A 17,927-nucleotide genomic window follows, 5' to 3' on the forward strand; every position below is an offset into this window, starting at 1 on the left:
ATGTTACAGATGTAATAAATCAGGACACAAAGCTTTTGAGTGCCCAGGGAATGCAAGAACAAGCCAGAGGAACACAATTGTTGCTCCAATTGAGGGAGAAGCACTAGCACCAATAGTGGCAGAAGAAGAAAATATACCAGAGAAAGGAAAATATTTGGTAATCAATAAAGTCTTGCTCAAGCCAGCAAAGGAGATCACTGAACCATCACAAAGAAATACCTTGTTTAGAATAATGTGTAAGGTTTAAGGGAAATGTTACCAGATGATCATTGATAGTGGCAGCACCGATAATTTAGTCTCTACAGAAGTGGTGGAGAAATTGAAGCTAAAGACAATGAAACATCCAACACCTTACAAGGTTTCATGGTCACAAAAGGGTCATCACCTGTTAGTAAATGGACAGTGTGAAGTGGAGTTATAGTTGGGCAAGCATAAGGACAAAATTGTATGTGATGTGATGCCAATGGATGTGTGTCACATATTACTTGGAAGACCTTGGAAATATGATAGAGGAGCTATGCATGATGGGAAAAGAAACACCTACAAGTTTGGAAAAGATGGCATCAATCATACGTTGCTACCCATGAAAGAAGAAGACGCATCAGGAAATAGTACTGATCCAAAAACTCTGTTACTGGGAGGAATGGAATAATTGCAGCAGATGGAAGAGAATGAGGTAAATTTTGTTGTAATCCGCAAGCCCAAGGTAATAATGAATTCCACTAGAGATTCTGATTTACCCATTGAAATTCAAGAAATGTTGGACAACTATTGTGATATCAATGTTGATTATTTACCTAATGAGTTTCCACCCATTAGAAAAATCAGCCATCATATAGATTTGATTCCTCGAGCAAGTCTGCCTAACAAAGCAACTTACAGAATGACTCCTACAGAGAATGAAGAGGTTAGGAAGCAGGTTCAAGAACTACTTGACAAAGGGCTGATCAAGGAAAGCTTGAGTCCTTGTGCAGTACCAATAGTGTTGAGTCCAAAGAAAGATGGAGGCTGGAGAATGTTTACAGATTCAAGAGCCATCAATAAAATCACAATCAGGTACAAATTTCCTTTAGCCAGAATTGAGGATTTAATGGATTTCTTGAGTGGGGCAAAGTGTTTCTCAAAAGTAGATCTTAAAAGTGGGTATCATCAGATAAGGATAAGAGAAGGGGATGAGTGGGAAACTGTCTTTAAGACAAATGAGGGATTGTATGAGTGGAGAGTAATGCCTTTTGGGTTATCAAATGCACCAAGAACGTTTATCAGACTCAGGAATGAAGTACTTAAAGAATTCATTGGTAAATTTGTAATAGTATATCTGGATGATATATTAGTGTACAACAGGTCTAAGGAGGAGCACATAAGACATCTAAATTATGTCTTGCAAAGGCTACAACAAGAGAAATTATTGCTAAATTTGAAGAAGTGTTCATTCATGAAAGAAGAGTTAGTGTATTTGGGTTTTGTTATTTCTGCTGAAGGGCTGAAGATGGATCTAGAGAAGGTCAAGGTAATCATGGAATGGGCTTCGCCTAAAAGTGTCTTTGAGGTAAGAAGTTTTCATGGTCATTCTAGCTTTTATAGGAAATTCATCAAAACATTTAGTAAGATCAATGCACCTATTATTAAGACCATAAAGAAGGACAAACAACAATTTAGATGGACTGCTGAAGAAGAAATGAATTTTCAGCTGTTAAAGAAGAAAATCATTGAAAAACCTATTTTGGTTCTACCTGATTTTAGTAAGCCTTTCCAAGTGAAGTGTGATGCCAGTGGAGAAGAAATTGGAGGTGTTTTAAGTCAGGAAGATAGATCTATAGCCTATTTTAGTGAAAAGCTAAATGATTCCAAAAAGAAGTATTCTTCTTATGATAAGGAGTTTTACGCAGTTGTGCAGTCATTGAAGAAATGGAGGCATTATCTAATGTCAAAGGAATTCATCCTTTATTCAGATAACCATGCACTATAGTATATTATGCAGTAGCCAAAACTTAGCTAGAAACATGCTAAATGGGTAGAATATCTTCAAGGTTTCCATTTTGTTTTGAAACATATAAATGGCCAATCAAATAAAGTTCCAAATGCCTTAAGTAGGAGAAATATATTACTTCAAGAGTCAAATTCAAGTGTTAGGATCTGATTTTCTTAAAGAATTATATGAGATAGATTCAGATTTTATAGAGGCATTTGAAACTTATAAGAATCCTATTTTGATGGATAGGAGTAAATGGTTGGATATTTCTTACAAGATGGACTGTTGTTTAAGAGAAATCAATTGTGCATACCAAACTGTTCAATGAGGGAGACTTTAATCAAAGAAAAACATAGTGGAGGACTTGGAGGACATTTTGGCATAAAGAAGACTTTTGAACAGTTGAACAAATTTTATTTTTGGCTAGGAATGAGATATGATGTGGAAAAGTATGTGAGAATTTGTAAAATCTGTCAATATGCAAAGGGAAGAAGCCAAAACACAGGTTTGTATGTTCCATTACCAATTCCATATAGGCCTTGGGATATGGTAAGTATGGATTTTTTTTGGGCTTACCAAAGACTCTAAGGGGTAATGATTCAATTTTTGTTCTAGTGGACAGATTTTCAAAAATGGCACATTTTATTCCATGCTATAAAACTAGTGATGCTACTCACATTGCTAATTTGTTTTTCAAGGAAATAGTAAAATTGCATGGGTTGCCTAAGAGTATTGTCTCAGACAGAGATTCCAAACATGTTGGACATTTCTGGAGGACATTATGGAAGAAATTGGGAACTAAATTAAGTTTCAGTTCTGCATATCATCTACAAACTGATGGACAGACTGAAATTGTGAACAGGAGTTTGGGAAATCTTCTAAGAAGTCTTACTATAGAAAAACCAAAGCAATGGGATCAATTGTTGGCACAAGCTGAATATGCATATAATGACTCACCTAACAGGAGTACAAGACAAAGTCCATTCCATATTGTTTATGGAATGCATCCAAGAGGAGTATCTGAGTTAAGAAACTTGGGAAAAGATGAGATGAGAAGTGCAGAAGGAGAAGCTCTCGCTTCAGAAATGCAAGAAACACATGAATAAGTAAAACAACAGCTACAGGATAGAAACATCAAGTACAAGACCGAAGCAGACATGAGAAGAAGAGAGGTGAACATTGAAGTTGGATATTTGGTATTAGCACACCTCACAAAAGAAAGATTTCCAAAGAGGGCGTATAAAAAATTGAAGTTCGAGAAAATTGGACCATGCAGAGTATTAAGAAACTTTTCTGTAAATTCATATGAGATTGAAATACCCCTTGATGTTGGTATATCTCCAATGTTCAATGTTGTAGACCTATACAAGTATGAAGGTGAAACTATAGATGATACAAATAGATACAAGAGATTGGCTGGGTAAAACAACTACCTTCAGTAAAAGAGTTACAACCAGAAAGGATTTTGGACAAGAAGGTGTTCAAGAAGACTAGAGGACAAGAGTACTTTCAGTATTTAGTAAAATGGAAGGATCAGCCAACTGCTGAAGCTACTTGGGTAACAAGAAGCATGATATAGAAGCTGTGCAGTTCTGTAGGGGAGCTCATAGACTAGAGCCCATGAAGAATTTTGTCCTCAAGAGTCTAATGCAGGAGCATAAGACTTAGAGGGAAAAATCTTCCAACTTATTCTAAAAATACAAAAAAATCTACAAGCAAAGGAGTGGGATCCTTTGGCCATCAATTTCCATGTTTTTCTAGTTAGCATAGAGATAGAATTTAGAGATGAATCATGTTGTAATAAATGCCAAATAGTTAAGCATAGTGGAGGTTCTCGAGGAGATTTCCTTGCTAAATAGATAGGATTAGTTACGCATATTAGAGGTTCTTGAGGAGGACGTTTCCCTGAACTGAAGTTGTATTAAATAAAGCCCTATTTTAAGGATTTGGTTGTTAATACGAACCAGTATAAGTGTACTTTGGATGCTATTGTAAGAGGATTTGGAACGCAGGCTTTTCATTTCATATTTTCAAAGAAAAAGGGATATTTTCTCTTTGTTTTGGTCAATCCTAGAGGCGTGGTGACCTTCGAAGCCTTTCTATGCATCTAAACCATATTGTTTGATAACTTGGTATTTGTATGTGTAACTAGGTTCATTTCTTTTCTTCTGAGTTTTTATATCAATGATTTGGCCTTAATTTTCCAATTAACACAATGCTTGAAAACCTTAGACTGTGTTTCTTTCATATCAGCGAGCCCTGGCTTCTTTATTTGCATTTCAGAGTTCCGCAGGCAAAACTCTGTTTTACACAGAGAAATCGTGAAAATACTTAGCCGGAATGGAATTCCGGACTTGAAATTTTATTGTACCAGGCTTATACCCTTATTGGGTCCGAACCCTTTATCGCATCGCTGAGTGGAGCAGAAAGACCTTTGGAATTGCCAAAGTTCGAAGCTCCGATAGCTCAGACCCGAAATATTATAGGGAGTCTTTGATAGTACATTGGGTCCATGAGTTTTATCGCATCGCGAATCTTATTGGGAATTGCTTAGTGAGGTTTTTTGGAATCGCCGATAGCAATTACCAATAGCCATGGGCCATATCGCATCGGGGAATCACTGATGATAAAGTGTCGATAGTGTTATTTTTGTTCCTATGAGATAAGCCACCGATAGTGTTATTTCATCCCTTTGAAATAAAAGCCCGCCGACTGTGTATTTTGCATTTAAACACATTTTCTTTGGTTTATAGCGCGATAGTGTATTTTACACTATTTGCATTAGTTCCATTCAAAAGCCCTCCGATAGTGTATTTTTATAATTCCTAGGGAATTATAGTCCCGATAGAGGATAAGGGGCTCTATGTAATAAATATGTGCCCGATAACAAGGGTTGGGGTGATTAAAGAGGGAAGAGTGGTGATTTTGAAGGAAAAGGGAATTTTTATAACAGTCAGTCTAGAAATAGATGACTGATACTCTACTGAGAGAAGAAGAAGGGTTTCAGCCAGAATTAGAGGAGATTATATCAAGATTTGTGCATGTGTCTATATCTCCTACACCGAGGCCACCGTCATGTGAGGATGGGTGCTAAACAAATTGATTACCAAGGAGAAAACATACCTTTTTCATGACCCAACAATAAGGTTTCAAGATCCTGTCGAGTATGGTCGAGGTGCTCTTACCAACTCTCGATGAAGATCAAGATGTCATATAAATACACCACTACGAATGCATAGGTGAAGGTTCGCAAGATGTCATGCATCAATGTCATGAAGGCTGTGAGGGCATTCATCAACCCGAAAGGCATGACCAACCATTCAAAAAGGCCGTCTTGGATTTGAAGATAGTCTTCCACACATCGAAGGGTTAAATTGGCACTTGGTGATAACCGGAATTCAAGTCAATCTTGCAAAAATATTTGGCCCCCTTGACCTGGTCTAGAAGGTCGTCGATCAGTCAGATTGGGTACCTATTCTGGACATTGATCTTGTTCAGTGCCCGATAGTCAATACAGAGTCTTCAGGTCTCTTCTTCTATACCACTACAATCGAGCTCCCAAAAGTGTGATGAGTTTGGCCTGATGTGCCCTTTCTACAACATCTCTTGAATCTGCCTCTTGATCTCATCGTTCTCCAAAATAGAGCATCAATATATCGGTCCATTGTGTCAAGACGAGAAACATCACATAGTACCTTATTCGTGAAGGGGTTGATGTTGTAGGGAAGGTAACACTACTAGCTAATGTGGAGATCTCGTCCCCTATGATGCGACCCGATGGTGTACGACTACAGATGTGTTGTTGTCAGTAGGCCTAGTTGCTTCATGACCTCTGGTAAAATGAGGTTATTTTGACTCTTCTTGTTGACAATGAACTGTGGTAGAGAACCCTTCACCCACATTTGTGAGTGGAAGAGGTTTTCACCCTCCTTTGTATCTTCAGCCCCGTTCTTATGGATCTTGGTCGTGGCCATGGTGGCACATGGCTCCATGTCAATGATATACTTCCCTTTGTCGCTCCACATGCTAGGTTCTGACTCAAAGTGGGAACATACATCTAATTCAGAAGCCTTCAGCTTGGACACCAGTCACTGCTTGGTGTGCAACTCACTTGTCTTGTGAGTGGAGCTCTTATGGAACTCACACCATTTTCCTGTGTCCTTCCTTTTCTTCGGGGTGTTGTTCTTTTCTTACAGCTTCAGCATGTTGTCCTAGCTCGCCACACCTTGTCTTTGGCCTCCGCTTCATGGTTTGGGGATGCCTTTCCCTCATTTTCGATTCGAAAATCCAATGTCGCGCTTTTCCTTTTTAAACTTTTACTCAATCTTGATAGTGTATTGGTATTTCATGTCAAATGAGGATATGTCCAGTAAATCCATGTCTTCCAACATGTACTTGTGCAAGCATCCATGGTACATGAGTACCAAATACTGCTCAAAATCCTTGATACCTATTTTTTTGCGGAGGGTATGGAAAGCATTTGTGAACTCTGACACATTTTTGTCCCTTCCCTATTGTAGTGTGGTCCACTTTATGTATTTATCTTCATATCTCCTGATAGGGTAATATTGTTCCTTGATGACATTTCGAAAAGAATCCCAAGTGGATGTGGCTGAAAATGGTGAGGATTCTCTCTCGTCCTTTTTTTCAGAGTAGGTTTCCCACAAGTCCTTGATGTGTGGGGTGTCTTTGAGAAGTGCAAAAGTAATATTTTCCCGATTGGAAAATTCATGAACTAAAAAATATTCTTCCAAATATTCAACCATTTATCTACATTGTCTACATTTATCTGGCCCTCAAATATGGGAATGTAAAATTTAACTTGTACCATAAAAGATGTGGCTCCTCTAGAGTGGTTGCTGGATGAAGATGCATCACCTATAGGTAGTCATTGAAGGATCTAGGAAAAATTATCCATCATGACGTTCCTCTGTTGATCAAGGGCTTCCTCGAGAAATATTTTGATAGGATATCCTACCCCCTCATCTTTATTTTCTTCCACCATAGGAGATCATCAGCATTTTTGAGGATGGTCTTGCAAAGAGTCAACTAGATCAAGCCCTAACTCCTTATACCCTAACCTCGTTGGGGGCATGCAAAGAAAAATAGACAAAGAGTATACTGCAATGAAACCACTGCTCCAAACTTAAATATGAACACACCAAATTACAGATATATTCATAAATACAGAGATGCGGCAGAAATAACATTTCATTTCATTAATATTAGAATATTAAAATATGCTTACAAACATAATGGAAATAAACTAGTTTGGACGATGGTAGCTTATCTCTGAGAATAGATGTGGTGGCTACATGCCTCTGGAATATGTTAGAATGAGGCTCAAGGGCCTATTTATTATTGAACAACAAGGGAAAACCATAAACAACCAAAACCCTAACCCTAGGAGATGGAATGCCAAGAGCTTTTGGGCCTTGTTGGGGTTAGTTGGGTAGCCAACTTCCCGGGGTCGTAACTTGGTCATATTACCTCCATTTGGTGCATACGATGCCTTGTTGGAAAGGTATCTCCATGTATTATAGGATTTGAAACAGGCCCCTGATTATGTCTATGGCCCTGCTACAGACCTCAAGAAAACGTTGTTTAGGGGGTCAAAATTGCTTCGGAAGTTTAGGAGCTGAAAAACTGCTAAAAACAATTAATGCTGAAATAAACAAGGAAACAGATGAAACTGACTGGAGGTCTAGGTGGAATAGGCAGGTGGCCATGAATATCCACCTATATCATATATGGGCACCTTTATAGTGATTTCCTTTCATCGATCCAAATTGTCCCATTTAACCCACCTAAGAATGAATATTGAAATGGATTCTTGAAACCCAATGATCATTTTTATAGCCCCAATATACCCCTCCAAATCCTCCCATAATACAAATTCCTTCCACTAGCAACAACCTCAACCCCATTACCTCTCTCTCCTCCATGCCCCAAAACTATAAATTATCTCCCACAAAGAATTATATCCCTGGTTCTAGAGGTCCCAATATACCTATTTAAACCTTTCAACTTACCCACACTACACTTCTCATGCGTACACCCTAACAACCCCAGCCGAAAAATCCAATCTTAATGTGCACAATGAAGAGATCAAGGATATCAATCTAGATGTCATTGACATTAATAGTCTTGAGAATGCTTGCAAAGGAACGAAACTAACCTCAATCCGAAAGCATCAAGTTAATATTCTCAACAAATCCTTTTTAAGCCTTGAAAACAAGATAAAAAATCCTCGCATGTATAATCTAGTTCCAATCCAGTCAGATTTCATGTCCTACCCCTAAAAGAAATAGCTAAGCCACATCAGAAAGACAAGAAGAAAGAAAGAAACCAATGGATCCTGGAAGAACTAGGAGAAATACTATTCAACTTAAGTAGAATCAATCTAACCTAGGAGGTTTATCCTTCAAACCTCACCCCTACTCAATGAAAATAACATCCTAGAATATGAGAGGCCTCAAATGTAAAAGATAAAAAATTGATTCAAAAAGAAATATGGAAAAATGACATTCCCACCTTCTTGTTGTACATGAAATGGAAATTACTAGTGAATATATCATGAAATAGTAAATAAATGGGGGGAAAACTACCAATTTCTTGTTATATTATGGTAGGATAAATAAGGTGGTGTATCTATCATATGGAATTCCTAGGAGGTCACAATTGTAAAGATCTTTGCTTCCTTCCAAATATTGACCATCCAATTCTAATTGCTAGGATCCTTGGAAACCTAATTTCTTTCAAAACAATTTTGCCCCACTCTCTCGAGAGATAAAGCTTAATTCCTTTAGTTGATCAAGTAATCCTTCCTCCTAATATCCTTAGCTCCCTACTATTGGGTGCATGTTATATTCTTTGCATGACTAGGCCCACTAGTGAAGTTGGGGGGTTAAAGTGGTGGTAACCAGCCCCCCCTCTGTTGCGTCGGGCACACCGAGGGAGCTCTAAGGGAGGGTGGTTTAGTTCCCCCATTGTTGAGTCAAGTGCCTCTACGGTGTCTCGGGCAATGCCCCAGGGAATTTCTTTTTTTTTTTGGAACATATATTAGGTGGGTGGATATAGCTATGGTTTTGTTCGTGGTTTTCGCGCATGGTTTTAAGCATGATGGTTTTCTACCCATGGTATTTTGTAGATATGGTTATGCTCTAATCTAGGGTTAATGAATAGGGGTTTATAAATGCTTCGGCATGTATATATATGTATTGTAACATTCAAAGGAATATAATGAAAAGACAATATGGTAGTCTTGGTTTTGGGATCCATGGGAAAATCTTTGTGTATATTTGTTATATGTTTTTATGTTGTGACCATTGTTTATTTTATTTTTTTAGAATTAATATGTAGGTTATTTATCTATGGGGTTAAAACCTGCATTTGGTATCAGAGTTATTATGGCTTCAAGGGAGCGCCTTTGTTGTTGAGGGGTTTTTCTCAAGCCTGTGGTAGACCCTATTCAGTGGGAGATCTGTGGGATTGATTCTTGTGTTGAACGAAGATGGTGAGCAATCGAAAGATAGAGATCAATAAATTTAATGGTTAGAGTTTTGAGTTGTGGAAACTCAAGATGGAGGATCTGTTGGTGGATAAAGATTAGTGGATCATGGTAGATCTGGGCACTACACCAACGAAAATATCAGCTGAAGACTGGACAAAGTTGGATCGAAAGGCAAAGAGAACAATAAGGTTTTGTATCTCATATTTAGATTTTTTGAATGTATCAAGGGAAGCTTCAGTGAAGGCTTTGTGGGACAAGTTAGGGACTTTGTAATAATCTAAGTCTCTAGTGAATAAATTGTTCCTACGGAAAAATATGTATAACCTGAGGATGAAGTATGGAGACTCAGTGACAAATCATATGAATGCCTTTAATATTTTGGTAAGTCGGTTGTCATTTGTTGATATAAAAATTTCAAATGAAGATAAGTGCATCAGCTTGTTGTGTTCTATATAAGATTCATGGTATAGTTTGGTTGTTGTAATAGGTAGCAATGTGACTTCCTTGCAGTTTGATAAAATAGTTTCGTCCTTGATGTCGAAGGAGATGAGACAGAAAAATACAGAGGGCCAAAATGGTGATGCCTGTTTGTACAAGGATGGTCCTAGAAAAAAAACAAAAATAAATCCTTGAGTGGGAGATCTAAATCTAGAGGGATATCTAAATCTCCAGGAAAACCTGTAAAGGTGTGCTAGAAATGTGGAAAAGAAGGGAACGTCAAAAACGATTGTAGATCTAAAGCTCCCGAGAAAGAAAAGGGATCTGTTGATGCTCCTTCTATAGAGGTGAAAACCACCTCAGATTAAGGTGGGGATGTGTACTTGGCTTCTTCTTCAAGCACACATGTAGATCATGAGGCCTGGTTGTTTCACTCAGGTGTATCCTTTCACTTCACTCCCCACAAGGAGTGGTTGTGAGAGTGTGATAAATATGATGGTGGTGATGTCTTTTTAGGGGATGGAAGGAATTATAAAATCATCGGTCGTTGAAAATTCAAGTTGAAGTTGCAATGTGGAAGGATTATAACACTTCTAGTTGCTCTGCCTATTCCTGCATTGGCCAAAAATCTGATTTCTATAAGCAAGCTTGACGACGCATGTGTAAAAACAGTTTTCAAGAAAGATACCTGCAAGATGGCTTGGGGAGCACTAGTATTGATGTGGGGAGTTCGGATTGGAACTATGTACAAGCTTCAGGGTAGCACTGTTATTGATGAGTGCAACAGTTCTGTAGTTCTTGAAAGTAGAGCAGAAAATCTAGTGGTCTCTAGAGAAAAGACCATGCTATGGCATCAAAGTTTTGGAAACAATAGAGAGAAGGGCCTTTGAATACTTCATGGTAATGTTATGGTAGAAGGTATGTCTAATTTATATTTGGATTTTGATTTATGTGAAAAATGTGTATATGGGAAGCAGAATCAGGTGAGTTTCCCCTCTAGTGCTAACAGGGCGAAACAAATATTAAGGCCTGTGCATAGTAATATGTTTGTACCTGTGCGGTTCCATCTCTAGGTAATTCTATGTACTATGTATCATTTATATATGACTTCTCAAGGAATACATGGCTATATTTCTTCAGGAAGAAATCTGAATACTTTGACAGGCTTAACAAATTTAAAGCTCTAGTGGAAAACTAGACAGAGAAGAAGATAAAGGTGTTGAGGAGAGATAATGGTGGAGAGTTTTACAAGAAGGAATTCGAAGAGTTTTGTAAGAAGTGTGGTATAGCATGGTAGAATACTACTCCATACACACATCAGCAAAATGAATTTGCAAAAATAATGAAGAAGACATTGATGGAAAAGGAAAGACACATGCTTAGTGGTGTTGGTTAGGACAAGAATTTTGGGATAAGGTGGTACAGACTGCATGTTATCTGGTTAATCGAGCAACTTCATCAACGTTGGAGGAGAAGACTCCACAAGAGGTATGGACATGTAAGAAACCCTCTCTTTCACATCTCAGGGTATTTGGATTTGATGCATATGTACATGTTCCAAAAGAGAAAAGAACCAAGTTGGTTAGTAAATCTAAAAGGTGCATATTTATTGGGTATAAGAATGGTTTAAAAGGTTATAAGCTTTGGAAACTAGAAACAAGGAAGGTTGTTTACAACTGCGATGTGGTCTTTAAAGAGGTGAAATATGTTATTAAACATGAATTCCTACCAAAGGAACTTGAGAAGATAGAGTTTCAGATAAAACAGGATTAATCAAACTCTACATCAAGAGAGGAATTAGAAGATGACGAGCCACAAACTCTAGCTATGAGAAGATCTATTAGAGAAATAAGGAAACCAAAAAGGTATAGTCCTATTGCTTTATGTTCAAATTTTTCTTTATCTATTGCTGATGATGATCCTAGAACTGACATGGAAGCAATAGATTCAAAGGATGGAAAACTCTGGAAATAGGCCATGGTCCATGAAATGACATCTTTGCACAAAAATAAGGATTGGTATCTAGTGGAGTTTTCGGTTGGAAGGAAACCCATTGGAAGAAAATGGGTGTTTAAGAAGGTGAATGCAAAGGGCAAGGTGGAGAAATAAAACGCTCGGTTGGTAGAAAAAGGTTATTCCCAGGTGTAGGAAATTAATTTTGGTGATATTATTTCTCTTATTGCCAAGGTAGCTGCTGTTAGATTACTTTTATTTGTTGCTGCCGCTTTTCATTTTGACGTAGAAGAGATGGATGTGAAGACAACATTTCTTCGCAAAGATATGGAACAAGAGCTCTACATGAAACAACTTTAAGGCTTTGCGGTGAAAGGTAAGAAAGAACTGATATGCAAGTTAAAAAAGTCTTTGTATGGGTTAAAACATTCACGAGGGATGTGGTATCAGAAATTTGATACGTGTATACGACGACTTGGCTTCACAAAAAGCAAGGAAGATCAATGTGTGTATTTTAAATTATTTGATGAATGTGTTATTTATTTGGCCTTGCATGTGGATGATATGTTGTTGATTGGAAATAACAAGGAAATTATTTAGGAATTGAAGACCCAATTGTCCTCCAAATTCAATATGAAATATCTTGGTGTTGCAAACTATATTTTGGACATGAAAAACAAATGAGATCAGGAAAAGAGGAAGCTCTGGTTAAACCAAAGGAAGTATGTCGAGACAATACTACAGAGGTTTAATATGAAGGATAGTAAATGAGTGAAGGTTCCTATTCCTATAGATGTAAAGTTATCTGTTGCACAGTGTTCTAAGAAACAATAAGAGGAAGAGGACATGTCTGATGTTCCATATGCAAGTGAAATCAGTAGCTTAATGTATGTAATGTTTTGTACTGGACCAGACGTTGCACATGTAGTGGGAGTATTGAGGAGGTTTATGTCAAAACTAGGGAAGGAGCATTGGACTACAGTGAAGTGGGTTCTTAGGTATTCCTGTGGAACTAGTGATTATGGTCTGTGCTACCAAGGAAGACCAGGATTGGACTGAATTTTTGACATCCGTGGCTTTGTTGATGCAGAATGGGTTGGAGATCTGGATCCAAGAAGATATACAAGTGGGTATGTGTTTAACATGTTTGGAGGTGCAGTCAGTTGGATGAGTAAGATACAATATGTAGTGGCACTTGCAACTACATAGGAAGAATACATGGCAGCCGCTAATGCAAGCAAAGAAGCAGTTTGGTTGCAGAGATTGTTTTCAAGTATGGGGTTAGTACAAGGAGCTATAAGGATAGGACTATAACAGACAAAGTGCAATTTTCTTGGCAAATAACCCCACTGATATTTCAAAGAAAAATCACATTGATGTTCAATATCACTTTGTAAGGGATATGGTTGAGGACAAAATGGTGTTGCTGGTAAAGGTGGACACTTTGAAGAATACTATAGATGCATTGACAAAGTGTGTGAGCACTGAAAAATTATCTTGGTGTAGAGAAACAATGGGCATTGCAGGGTTGGACCAATGACTAACCTCTCCTATGGCCCCATGTGGAAGGAAAACAACAAGTGGGAGAATGTTGGGTGTGTGTTATATTCTTTCAACGACTAGCCCTAGTAGTGAAGTGGGGGGGCGACGAGTGGCCCCTTCATTGTGTCGGGTGTAGTGGGGGGGGTCATAGGGAAGGAGGAAGCCCCCCTTATCATGGGGTTTGAGGGCGTCAGTAGCCCCCCTCCACGGGGTCCGGGGTAGCGCCCTGGGCAAAAAAAAAACAAAATTGGGCCCTATATTAGGTGGGAAGAACTACCTATGGTTTTGTGCATGGTTTTTGCACATAGTTTTGGGCATGATGGTTTTCTACCCGTGGTATTTTGTAGATCAGGTCAAGGGAACTACTATTATGTTCTAATCTAGGGTTAATGGATTGGGGTTTATGGATTCTTTGACATGTATATATATTTATTATAACATTAAAAGGAATATAATGAAAAATCAATTTCGTAGGACAGGTTTTGGGATCCAGGGGAAAATATTTGTTTATATCTATTTTATGTTTTATGCTCTCACCATTGTTTATTTTCTGTTTTTAGAATTAATATGCAGGTAATTTCTATACAGGGTTAAAGTGTACACATACATCTTGAGAGGTGACTTTAATATGATAGAAAATATTAAGAAGAAAAAGGGAGGACTCTGTAAAATAGAAGGGAAATGCACCCTGTTCTAGAAATAAATGGACTTTATCTATCCATATATATAGATACAATCAATTCCTTACAAACCTAGGACAATTGTGCATGGGGGTACTCAACAAAGAATGTCTCATCCAGATAATTCTCATCTCCAAGAATAAAATATCCTGAGACATATCTATGGAAGCCTCCATTCTTCTTAGCCATGGACTAGGCTACTGGAAAATACAATTAGAGATGGAAACCAAAGCATGCAAAAGGCATATACCATTTTTTATAGAATGATTTTGTATTAAGGAATTGTGGCATCATAAAAGAACAAACCATGTATGGATTATAGCAAAATCTCAAATACATAAAAAACCAACTCAAATTATAGAATAAGGAAAAATGTGGCAACATGATTCTTGAAAAGAAGGATCTTGTTACATACAAGGAAGCCCTCCAACAATAAGAAAACATCCAAGCCACATTAGAACATCTAATTGTTGTAGAAGCATGCATTCTCACACAACTCTAGGAGCAATGCCAAAAGGAAGAGATCCTCTGGTAATAAGAATCACACATTCAATGGTAAAATAATTGGGAGTGAAACATTGCCTTCTTTCAGAAATAAACATTACAATAGACACACTACAATCAAATATCTTCACTCAAAAATTTGAAAGGCCTCAAACTATAGGACCATGAAGACAAGGCACATGAGTTTGTCTAGTTCCACAAGAATCTTTTAATAGATCCTCAACTACTAAAGGAATAAATTATTCAAAACAAAATTTTGTATATACCACCTCTGATTGCATCTCAGTAGAATGGCACCCTCCTTCATGGGATCATTATGGAAGAGATCAAAGTGGTGGTGAAATCCATGCCTGCAAATAAGTATCGTGGCTCTAATGGATTTGCAACGAAATTCTTCCAAACTTGTTGGATAATTCAAGATCTACGCCTTTGGGAAGTAATTGAAGAGTTGTGAATATCCCACACTATCCTCAAATCCATCAATATTACTTTCTTCATGCCTGTTGCTAAAAAAGAGAGTGTAGAAGACTACAGTGTTTTCTAACCTATGACCCTTTGCAACATTGTTTAAAAGATCATCACTAATATCACTTCCAACTAATTCAAGCCACTCCTTCCACTTATTACCTATCCTAAATAAAAAGGCTACATAAAAGGGACACAAATCCTTAATGGAATCATTATAGCTCATGAAACCATCTGCTCCCTCAAGACCTCCAAAAAATCTCATATGTTCCTTAAATTAGACTTCTTAAAAGACTTTAGCAAGATGAATTGGTCATATATAACGTAGATACTTTTTACCTTTCTCTTCCATGGTGATTGGAGCAGCTGGGTTGGTTGACTCATCTCCTCAACATTTTTCTTTTTTCTCATATATAGATTCCCCCATGACTCCCTTCACTTCCTCTATGGTAATAATCTAGGGTGATGCTCGCTCCCCTTACATCTTCATCCTAATGTCAAAAGAAATAGGAAAAGCTCTCAGAGCATTTCTCCCCATTCAATAGATCAAGGGCCTTTCCCCTTTAGGGAGCATGTCCCGAATTCACATCAACAATTTCTGGAAAGCCCCATGTGTATCTGCACAATAATGATTAAATAAGCATGAGACATTTGTAAAGTGTTGGAATATTCTCTCTTGCTTCAAGTGTGGACCTAAACAAATTTGAATCTCAAATCTACCTATTTAGCACTCTAATGGTTGTGCATTCACACATATTTAGAACCATATGTTTTCAAATTAGAAAGCTCCATACAAAATATGTTGGTGTCCCCCTCATGAATATATCACTTGAGAAAAGTATCTAAAATTACCTTATATTCAAACTCATTGGGAAAAGGCAAGATAGACCCTTTCTTTAGTCAACTTAGCTTATTGACTTGTTATACTTTAATTTTTCCCTCAAGTTTTTCCAATCTACTGGTTCTTTATGTTTATGGCACATTCTTCAATCCTTAACACAATCTACATAATAGAACACTCCTTCCTCTTTGGAGGGAGTGGGGGATAAGAGAAAAAATGGTCTCTAGTCACGTGGGACATACTATGCAAACCCAAGCTTCGAGGTGGTATAGGATTAAGAGATCCTTCCATCATGGCCATAGTATCTATAGACAAATTTGGTGGTATTGGTTATAAGGAGGAAACAACCTATGGAAGCTCATCTAGCTATGAAAATATGGCAACCACATCTCACATCAACATGTCATCCAATCCCTATTCTAGTATCTATGATCTTCTATATCGAACATGGAAAAAAAGGGAACGCATCTAATCTAGTAGCATTTATTCTGGGAGATACAAGATGGTGAATAAACCTTATTCTAGGATGACTCTTGGAAACAACTCTACAAACTCTAACATTGGACAGATCTAAATATATTTCATCACATAATGTAATATCAAGGCAAGTACAAAGTGATGGAATATTGGAAACCACAACACCTCTTCTCCATGTGAAGACAACGGATGGCATTAAAACAATAGCATCCCAAGCCATCGAAGGCTACATGGACCACATTCTAGAAAATCTACAAGAAAAGCATATTTTAATCTCCAATCAAAAGGATAAATATTTGTGGCGATATAATTCTAGTGGAGTAGTCACCATGAAAGAAGCATACATCATATAGGCTAATATAAAATTAAACGCAAAAGCTAATATCTCGAGTAGCATATTGAAGCAAAAAATTGCCTAAATCACCTTATTTCCATGCTTCCTGGATCAGGGGAAAAAAATTCACACAATATGGAAATACAAAACTTTATGGGTCATTAAAGATGTTTCCTATGTTACTATGCCACAAAAAATTTAGAGCATCTCTTCAAATTTTGGCCCTATGTTATTCATCTCTAGCAAGCCCTTAAACACAACATGAGACATTCAAACCGAGTTTCCTCAAGCATTCCTCAAATAATTGGGAATCAGAGAGCTCAAGTGTATAACAACCCCAAACTTAATAGAATTTGGGAGCTATTTCAAAGCTTATTTCTCCAGGGAATTTGGAAACATCAAAATTTATGAATATTAAAAAATCACTCTCTTTCCTAGGATCAAACATGGAACCACAATAAGAGGAATATTCAAGGAATAATTGCAGTGCAATCATGGGTAGATTAGAACTAGTAGGCCACAAGAGCGGAAGCTCTCATTATACAAAGTTGGAATCTTTACCTGAGAACTCCCTCATCTCCTATTGCACCACCAGTTCAACATCTACAATTGCAACATGGAATCCTCCCCTCATAACTTCTTGAATCTCCATTTTAAGTGGGGATAAAAATCCAACCCACGTGAGGAAGTATTTTGGGGCGTTTGTAGAGACCACCTTGCTTGACCATTTTATTTTCTCTTTGGAGACATGTCGCTCAATAGAAATAACACAGTTGAACAAAAAGATCTTGAGGAATGCCTCGAATCGTAATCACTCAAGGACATTCTAGACACATTATTGAAGGAGACTCAAAAATCGTAATCTCTTTGATCTCTAAAATCCTCGATGTCTCTCCTTTATTGAAGATATTTGAATGTTAGTGAATGGAAGTTATTGTACTTTCAATAGCCTCCCAACTCTTGACCATCCCTATGGTCATCCCCTACCACATTCAATAAATAGGAAATAAATAAAAGAAGTAAAAAAAAATAGCAAACAAGCATATCAATAATGGATGTTTTGATGTAGCTCATACACTCTCTTCCACACGGTATTCCATCCTCTGATAACCTCTCAAAATGGAATTCTATATCCTAATGAAACAAGATACTCGTCCCATACATGGGTTTACCAAGGTGGCAAAATAGGGGTGCTTTATTTCCACAAT

Source organism: Pinus tabuliformis, chromosome 9 (assembly GCF_031772625.1).
Source record: "Pinus tabuliformis cultivar Carrire ecotype Pingquan chromosome 9, CPIR1, whole genome shotgun sequence".
NCBI classification, from domain to species: Eukaryota; Viridiplantae; Streptophyta; class Pinopsida; order Pinales; family Pinaceae; genus Pinus; species Pinus tabuliformis.